General features: G+C 35.3%; 1 long non-coding RNA gene across 1 annotated transcript; it reads right to left on the bottom strand.

The window, feature by feature from the left end:
• On the bottom strand, positions 3,956-5,436 carry LOC109724639. Its single transcript, XR_002219999.1, has 3 exons — positions 5,288-5,436; positions 4,938-5,110; positions 3,956-4,121 (listed from the first exon to the last, which is right to left on the bottom strand). It is a non-coding gene; the product is annotated as an uncharacterized LOC109724639 (long non-coding RNA).

Raw genomic sequence — 10,767 nt, forward strand, 5'->3', positions numbered from 1 at the left:
ATTTAGGTTCAGGTCTCGGCCTGGCCTGGTGTTGCCAGTTTGGCCGATATCCTAGGAATCTTTGTTGAGATCTGAATGGTTTCTCAGGATAACTCTATCGACTGTTGCGCTCTTCCCTTCGACTGTTGTAATAATCATTTAAGTCCTTTTGCATTAATAGGTCTCTCTTGTCTTTCACAGAATCGACCTCTTGTTCGGAATCGTTAAATGCTTCTTCCGAACCTTCTTTCAAGTTGTTCTCCGCCTCGAGTATGTCTGCCCATTCCTTGGGAAACGCCATGAATTCTTTCCATTCACCGTATAACTTCTTTTCATGAATGATCGCTTCACAATCTTTTCTAGTCATTTTGACCTTGCATCTTATGCATAGCCGTAACGTCCTTTTGGTACATGCAATTCCATCATCGGTCTTCCTGTCCGTAGGAGTCTTCCCTTTGATATCAACTATATTGACCTGCAAGGGAAAAAGATCTTTGTCAACTTCCATATTTTTATTTTCTTGATTGGCAAATATGAGCCGACCTTCATTTATTTCCTTTTGAATCTGCCTTTTAAAGGCAATGCAATCGTTTGTTCTATGACTCCATGAGTGGTGCCATTTACAATATCTTCTCCTTTTCAATTCTTCTCCAGAGGGCCTGAAGTTGAATTCGTCCATCTTTTAGCAACCGATCAAAAATCAGATCGGTTTTCTACACATCGAAGAATAAGTATATGCTGCTACTCGTACTTTCACTTCGCTAGATTTGGCGAGTTTAAGTAGAGCACACTTATATGGCTGACGATTTTTTACCATTTCAGCAGCATATATTTTGTCTTCATCAGCCGAATCCTCTATTTTCTCAGACATGTCCAGCTCATCTTGAGCCGAAGATTCTTCAAGGAAAGAAATATTTTTCTCTTTTCCCTTGCTCCAATTTTTATTTTAGCTCTATCTAGGCCGATTTTCATTATTCCCTTTTCTGAATTACTCATATTGAGCAACCCGAACCCCCAAATCGAAAAGATTTGGAAAATACTTGTCTTTGAAATGGTGTTTGATTTTGAAATGAAGACCATTGAATGTCATTTTAGCAAATTCTGATTCTGGCATACTCACAAAACAACGGCTTCTTTCCGTTTTGAATCAGTTCAAATATTCTTCAACCGATTCCCTTGTTCTCTGTCTGAACTGAGTGAGATCAGCAACCGAAAGTTCCGGCTCTGATCTATAAAACTGCTCATGAAATTTTCTTTCCAATTCGTCCCAATATCAGACAGAATTGGCTGGCAGGCTCGTATACCAAGTAAATGCAGTCTTGATTAACGAGGTATTAAATAACCTAAGTTTCAGGAAAGGATCTGCAGCGGCCTCTCGACATTGAGCCGTAAATCGGGCGACGTGTTCGATCGTGTTTTCAGTCTCGTCGCCTGAAAATTTGTCGAATTTCGACATTTTTCAATTTGCCGGATAAGGATGTTCTGCATCTATATTTGCAGGGTAAGGGGATCTAAATACAAGCCGCATTGTCAGCCTCACCCCAACTCTGAAGGTATTTTGGATAGCTTCCTCGATTTGAGCGTAAATTTTATTATTGTTCCCTTGTATAGGAATAGGAGCTTGCGCTTGAACCGGGTTCGGTCCTGGGGGTAGTCCAAAATTTTGTATTGCAAGATTTACTCCCTGCATAGTAGCATTTGGGGCTTGTCCCCCAGCTCTAACCCCTACCTTTTGGGGCTGATATGTCGCCAGTGGCGGCGGAGGAGGTAACCCCCACACTATTTCTAGTTGTTTGTCGGCATTTAAAACAGTCGGTCTATAAGCCGCTTGAAAAGGTGCCCCCTGGTGCTGAGGTTGACCATTCACCGCTGCTATAGGATTTTGTAATACTGGTGTAGCCACAAGTACTTGTAGACCTACCATAGGCTGCTCGTTTTGTGTCAACAATTGCCCTATTCGGGCAATATTCTCATTAGAGGTCGTAATTGCGGCCACGACTGCATCTAAACGAGCAGTACTTCTGTGACTATTTTGTTCCAACACTTGTAGGACCCGTGTCATCTGTCCGAGCGCTTGAGCCAAACTTGGCTCTTGCTAGTCAGATTAACCACTAGCCTCTCCTTCGACTGGCAAGACTGCTTGGCGCTCTACTGCATTACCAGAATTGATGGTTTGATCATTCCCAGAATTTTGTGGAACGACCCTGTTGCGTAGGTTCATAGCATTATCATCAGCCATAGCTCCTGTAAGAAAATAAATTTACCTAAATGTGTCCCACCGGGCATGCTAAAAATTGCTATGAGCCGATCTCCCCAACCTTTGACCTGCTCAAAAATCACCCTCAGGAAGCGTGCAGGAATTAAGTGCGACTTCAAGTAGTGACCCCCAAAGTTTGCGCCCTCCGACAGATCAAACGATTCGGCTGATGAGGGACCGGATCAAACGAGTTCGAATACCTTTATTGTTGACTAGGTTCGGCTGAATGAGCCGAGTGGATGCAATACACAGTGCTTGGATCAGCTGAAGAGCCGAATGCCTTTATATATATTGAAATTGAGTCTAACGACTTGTACAAAAGAGAGTGTGCCTTTAGGGCATACAGACTCCGGGACTCTAACTTAGAACTACTCCTAGGTAAAAAAGTAAATGCGAGAAAGGAAAAGATTACATGTAGACTAATCCTAGAAATGCGAAGAAAAGTACAAAGGAAATAAAAAGTGGTCTTCTATTCTCGGGGAAAAGATCTCCTTTTAGGCGTTTTGCCTATTTATATTCTGCTGTTACTGTTCAGTTATTGCCCGCGATCGGCCACTTCCCTATTTTTGCAGGCCACTACAAGCCGATACAAGCTACTCATAACCGTTTGCAGTTATGCTTTGCAGTTGTGCTGTTATTCCTTTATTACTCCGAGTGCACCAATCCCGACTTCTGAGGGTTCTAGCTGAACTATGCACCGACATGCCACCTGGCGTTTTATTGTTGGCCCCAACAAGTAGTAATTTCGTTTAAAAATCCAAAATATCTTGATATATCGAAATACTCTGTAAAATTACATAACTCGAACCAAAATCACTCTTAAACTAATATTTGAAATCCTAAATTCTAAAACGTGTTTCACTTTAATCTCTATCCTTCTTTAATTACCTTTGGAGATAATATATATATATATATATATATATATATATATATATATATATATATATATATATATGAGCTACACCCAGTGTATCTATACATTTGTGCGCATCAATCAATGGCAAATCTCCCATAATCATATGTAAATCCTACTTCCACCCATCATTTTTAGTGCAAAAGGCAAAGATTAGATAGTTGATATATACGGTCTCAAATTTGATGTCTTGTACTTCATAATTTAAACTAAGTTTATTTCTAAAAAAAGAAACAAAGTCAGTAACACACTATCTTTCTCACTCTCTTAAACTATATATAATATATAGCCCGACTATGGTGCTTATGAAAGTATAAAAGAGTTGGTGCTTCCAAGTTTTTGACCCTTGAATCAACCTCTTTGATCATTTCTAACCTTTGAATTAATATTATTCTCCTAGAGGGACTACTAAAGCCCAAGAAGATCACTCAACCATAGGGCGGACCATTATCACCCCAACAGCACTATCCTTGATCCAAGGGCTAAAAAGTCAGAAAGCTCTCAACTACCTTGAGAGAATTGAGTTAGAATACTGTCACGCCCCGTAACCGCCAATTTGGTCGATTCGGGCACGTCAAACAAATGCCGAACGGACAAAGCCTCCTCTATCCGCCAAGGCTCAACAACCACCACAACATGTATAATAAATTCGCCTAGGGATAAATTTATTTATACATGGCTTGCACGAGGGCAAGCGATACAACAACAAAAGCGAAAGTAATACTATCTAAACATTCATTGTCCATAACCAAATTGAAACCAAATACAAGTTTCATATTACATCCATTATCCAAAAATTACACCATAGTTCTGCAAATACATACATCATGTCTATGTCATATAGCTAATTTACATGATACTTTTCATCAAGCTACCAACATAAACCGGGCGCATGCTATACTCGACAGAGGCCCGCTATCTAGGGCGCGATACCCTTGCCCTGATCCTCGATCGCCCCGCTCGCACTAGGATCTGCAAGGTTAGTGGCGTGAGAACTAATGAAAGTTCCGAGTGGGTTCGACTGCTGACCTTGCCGACTCACCCGCTAGGTCTATCCAGGCATATGTAAGCAAGAAAAGATAAACAGATAGTAACCAAACTATATCTACTACAATGCCTGTGCAAAGCTAGAAAGGACAACATATAACTCATGAAGTTTATGCATGCATGCCATTATTACCATTACCCAATTAACTTGGTTAACCATTTGGTTAACTACGACTCACCAACCAAATCCCTTTTGTCGGGGAGGATTCCGCTACAACCCGATGGGACCGTCTACTAGGAAGAATTCCACTACCAACCCAGTTAATGACACTCTGGAGTTCACTGCCTAAGGTGGAGCGACCTACCTCGAGCATTAGACTACTTGTGAGTACGATCCAATCCTCACTTAGAGGATACAATGCCACAACTCTATGCTTAGCATGTCCAATCAAGATGCTAATCAATTTATCTCATAATAATATCACAATGTCACAAGTTCGTTTTCCTTGTTTACCATTCACACCACTTGGTGCTACTCATGTCGTCTATTCACAATGTCACTTTGTTAACTATTGTCATAGTCAATACTTGTTCATACAACTATAGGGTTCTATGTTTACTATCCATTGTCCATATGTATTTTTTGCTTCCAAAGCATACAATTAGACCACATATCACATTTAGTTGCATAACAATCTCAACCCTATAATGCATGAATATCAACTATACGTATACATGTATTCTCAAAAAAGTGACAAAGACATAATAGGTCATTCGATGACTTCGGATAGCACCACCCACCTTCAAGTGATGCCGGAATGCGAGGAAACCACTTCCCATGATTTATAAACAATCACTCCACTCGCCCCGTGACAAACGAAGCCGAAACTAGGTTTTTCCTCAATAACTCGATGTAAACTTGTCGGAATCTCGATCCGAGTCTCCCAACGCGACGATTTATTCTCCAATTGGGGCTACAAGAGATCAAACCTAGGTTAACTCTCATAGATGGCAAAATCCCAATTTTTCCCTTAGGGTTCATACAAGATACCCAAAACATAGATTTTCCTAGGATTTCATAGCATGAACGAAACTCTAGAAATCCAAGAAACTCAAAACCAACTCAACTAGGGAGTTCACAAGAAACCTACCTTAGGTTCTTGCTTCAACAACTTCCTCTTGCTCTTGGACTAGCTCTTCACAAAAATCCCCAATTTCCAAGCTTCAAATCCCTTTAATCCCTCATTGGAGAAGCCTTCTAGAGAGAGAAGGATAGGGGAATGAGGAGAATGAGGTTTGGGAGAAGAATGCAAAGTGTTCTTACATGGGGAGGACAGGTGTGAGAGTGAGGTATTTATATAGGCTTGAACAATTGCAATTAAGCCCCCCAACAAATCATATTCAACCCTCACAATTTAGTCCCTCACAGACTGGGTATCGATACTCGGGACTTAGTACCGGTACCAGCCCCTCGAACCCGTGAGCCACGCATTTTATGCTGCTACACAGTACCGGTATTCCTCACCAGTACCGGTACCAGACCTGTCCAGTACCGGTACCCAACTCCAGTACCGGTGTACACCAGCCCGTATGGTCCAAACCCTGTACGCTTTACAAACGCACACTGGTGGGGTACTGATACTGCATTGCTCTGGTACCGGTACCAAGTGCCAATTCTGTACTTTAACTGCAGAATAGCTCCGGGCGTTCGTTTTCGCACCGGTTTGCGCCGAAAACATCTAAATACCTCCGGAAATCACTTCTAATCATTCCCACGCATCCAGAATTGCTCGAGGACATCACACAACCAGCTTAAGCCTCACTTTGATCAATTAGATCAAAGTTAGTATTACAACCCAGAGATTCGATATGTTACAAATACTATCAATAGCACAAACGAGTTCTATTGCTACCGATTTGTTTTCAATGATTGTAACGATCCGATCTGCCAGCAATAATAACTTATTGGATCCAAACCACCGACCCAAAATGCTTAAGTCAATTATTATTTCTAATATAATCAAGCTTATATATCCCCACATCTAGCCAAAACTATCTGATGTGGGATTATTGGGGTGTCACAATGATGAAGCCTCCAAATCGATGATCGGTACTATCAAACATGATCGATACTATTTGAAGTATTTAGAGATCCAATTTTATATGTTTTTAATATTGTTCTCTTGTGCATCAAGTGGACACAAAAAATAAACGGTTAAAAATAAATGTCCTTCAGAAAAATGATGAAAGGATTCTTGTAATCAAGATGAGAAGTATAGTTCTTGTTTTAAATAGTTTAAAAATTTTTCGAACCAAAATTCAATTGATTTAGATTTGTTTATACCATTAAACAAGCAAAATCCTTCATAGACTATTAAAATCACAGTTTTTACAACCCGTTGATCATTAGGTCAATACCGCATACTATATTTAACGGTTCCGATGGTCGATTTGGAGGCTTCGTCATTAAAGACAAATTAGTAGCAACAAATTCATTTGTCACCAATAGTATTATAGCTCAACTCTCTACGTATATATATTCTACTGTCCATGAAACTTCAGGTATCATTACTTCTGAACGCTGGAGAGCTTGAATGTTGAACTTAAAGTAGTTTAATAAAGTGCCAAAATGAGACCTAATTAAGTGTTCAGGGACTATTATATATCAGTGCGGTTACACTACCTAATAGGGAAGTAGCTTTTCCTAGCTAGATTGATCGATAATGTATGATCATTAATGGCCCAACTACTTTAAGATTGGGTTGTTTATTTGGTAACTAGATTGATGGTTAATTTATGATCATTAAATGCCAACTGTCCCAGTGTGAACACATTATTTAATTAAGCATTGTTGGATCTAGGACGAAGCAGATTACCGATTAAGAAGGGCCGAAAATATATAAAAAAACCAGTCTAGTTACTATCTTTTTAGGAGAACAAAGGCCTTCGTCCTTCGTTCTTATAAGTCGTTTTAAATGATAGGAATTCCAAATCGATGATACACTTGTTCTGCACACCACCACACCAAAAAATGGTGAACCGTTAAAGTTGATCTAGAATATTTATAAGGTTTAGAAACTAAATTTAATATACTTTAAAATTTGTTATTAAATTCATTGAAGAGTCAAAAAATGATCTGTCAAAAATAAATAACCTTATGAAAATAGATGTTAGACTTTTTCAATTCATGACAGGAGTTATCAAATATTATCTAAATAGTATAAAAAATTATATTAAAAATTCAAGCTATTCGGATTGTTCTACACCATTAAACAAGCAAACAACTATATACCGTAAAAAATTATCGATTTTGTAATCTTTTGATCACTATGTAAAATACTATTTAAAATTCATGAAATTTAGTTTATAGACATTTTAAATACTCAAGGTTAATTTTAACGGTTCCGATCATACATTCGAAATTCTTATCATCTAAAACGACTTAAGAGGACAAAGTCATCTGTCCTCTTAAAAGGATAGTAGCTAGGTTCATATAAAAACTATGTTGTATTTTATACCACTGAATTAAAACAAAAAAATAAAAATAAACTTCATATAGTTGAATGATTTTGTAGCTGACAATTATTCCAGCAAAACATATAGCAAAATATTTTGTTTGACAGTGAAAATAAAACCTAAGTAAAAACTTTTTTTATTATTTATTTTATTGAATATTTGTAATCCAACAAATAAATATATAAATAAAAAATTTGACCTTACAGAATATTTACATGATGTAGAAATTTATTTACAAAATTAAGGTTAAAACTGACACCAAACAAAGTCCGCATGCTATCCATGTAATTTGAATTTTATTTATTTTAAGTGGACTAACTTTATGAAACTGACACATTGTTATAATAATAGAATAAAAGAGAAAAAAAAAAAAAAAGAAGGAAAAAAGAAGTGTAGGATGATCCGGTCCCTCAACTATACCCATTCTACAATAGCCTCTTGACTTATTAATTTTTTTTTTCACTCAGATCCCTCAATTCTTAGTACTTTTTTGGAGTTGAAGTAAATTAGCTAAATAAATTAGATATATTACCATTGATTGCTAATATGAAATTTATAATTTAAACTACTTATAGAGAATTAAAAAAAAATTAACTACTAATAACTAGTTGAGCACACAAGTTAACAAAAAAACTTTTATCTCAATTAACCATAAAAAATATTAAACTTAAAAAATTGGAAGTTAAGGAAGTGTCAATTAAAATATTTAAAGTTTAAGTCTTTTTGGGAATATGACTTATAGTTGAGGATGTACCTGTATATTTTTTACCTTATAGAAATTAAGGAGCATTTGCTAGGCCGTGTTTGGATATCGGAACAAGAATAACTTATCCAGTATAAGAATTTTACAGTATGATTGTAAGAAAGAAGTTTGATATTTGCTTCTTTAAAGATTGTAATATTAATGATTTGATAGGATAACACATTTCATATATGAGATGATTTATCTTATTTAAGAAGAAAGATTTGAAAGCCGAATATAAAATCCAATTTTAGACTTTTATCGCACTTCTCATGTACCAAATATACAGGCGCTTCTTAAGTAAATCATGGAAACATGTCAAACAAAATATTTATGCATCCAAATATAGCCTAAAAAAGTGTTAGTAAATCCACAATCCTTGGATAAGAGGATACATAGATTACGACTATTTTTTCCTTGTACACTAATTAGCATTTCTTTGTAAAAAGAAAGAATGATTATGAAACATTTCAATATAGAATAGAATCTGAATGTGTTTTTGCTCAAAGGCCCCTTATATTATGAGACCTTTAATTTGTAGTAAAGTGAATTTGTACAGATTGTGGAGTTTTAGTGAGAGAAATAGTATTTAACACTATTTACATTATTTTGGCTGAGTTTGAGGATCATGTAAGTGTTTTTTTGGCACGTAAATTGCATGCCCTAGGTGGCTGCTTCGCTACACGGGGTCCCCTAGGGATGAAAGTGGTTAGAATGAACTCCGATCGATGCGTACGTATAGGCATGTCAAAATTATGTATCTAGTCGAATTCAGATTTGGATTGGAATGTTATATTTACAATATTTTCAAGTTCACATTCGAAAACGAATACATTAGAATATTTCAAATTAATATACGAATTCAGATTCAGATATCCGAAAATTAATACATGTTATTAATTCATATATTGTGAAAAAAAAAATTAAAAAAAGTGGGTGTTGGTGTTGAATATATACGATTCTCCACATTTCAAATTATTTTTTTTAATTTAATAATTTAATTATTTAAATTTAAATATTCTTAGCATATATTTATATTTGCATATTAGTATATATTACTATCTGAATAACATTCGAATTCGAAAAAATATCCCATCTTATTCGACTCCATTCTTAGCGAATATAGTAATGAAAATTTAGCACCCGATATATATTTTCATTTGAATTCATATTCTAAAAAAATCTTCTATTACTTTCTATTAATTCCCAATAACAAAAGCTGAGGTAGCATGATCTCTTTTTTTTAATTTTTTCCTGATTTTTTTTATTTTGACAGTTATTACTGCATTTCAAATTACACATAACCGTCTACATTTTATACTAGCCGTTTTTATTAGCAATTAATTTTCTAAATTAGAAAACGACTCCTCATAATTGCAATTGATAAATTATTATAAATTTATGATAATTAATTGTCAAATTATACCAAATATGACAATAACAAAAGCTGAGGTGGCATGATCTCCTTTTTTAGAATTTTTTTCTGATTTTTTTTTATTTTGACAGTTATTACTGCATTTCAAATTACACATAACTGTCTACATTTTATACTAGCCGTTTTTATTAGCAATTAATTTTCTAAATTAGAAAACGACTCCTCATAATTGCAATTGATAAATTATTATAAATTATGATAATTAATTGTCAAATTATACCAAAAAATATGGTCCATCTCTCTTTTTCAAAATAGCCTCCATAGTCGTTGTCATTTCTTACTAAGAAAGCCTTTTCAAGTTACCATATTTTTTCTCATTATATTTCACAAATTAATTTATTATTTGTTACTATTTAATGACCCACCATCTTTCTTTCTAAAACTACATCTTATTTAGTAACTGCCACGAAACATTAATTATATTATTTATATTTTTAAAATTTTATTCATTCTTAAAATTACTTCAAGTTATATATATATAGTAACTCCTAAATATTTTGATCCTACAATTTTGCTCTCACAGGCGACAGTGGCGGACACATAATGGGAGGTTTGGTTAAACAATTTTTGGACTTTGCTCACCATTATCTCCCCAACTCTCATCTATTCGTTATCATCCACAAAACCATATTTAGATTTTCAAGATAAGATTATTTTAAAATAAAAATTATTAAGTTTTCTTTTTTTAAATTTTTTTTTTTGAATTGGCTAAAGCGTCATTTTTTTTCTCTAGTTTGTTTTATTTTTGTAATATAATAGGAGAGAAAAATACAGATACAAAATTTAGGAGAATGATCAGCTCAATGGAGAATAATGTTCAAGATCATAACAACTTTAAATACAACATCGTCGACGCCGTTGCTGTCGCCGACGCCATCAACATCCCCCATTAGATGAAATGATATAATGAGATTTTTTTTCTCCTTTTTTAGAGGCAA

This window comes from Ananas comosus, linkage group 19, assembly GCF_001540865.1.
Source record: "Ananas comosus cultivar F153 linkage group 19, ASM154086v1, whole genome shotgun sequence".
NCBI lineage: Eukaryota > Viridiplantae > Streptophyta > Magnoliopsida > Poales > Bromeliaceae > Ananas > Ananas comosus.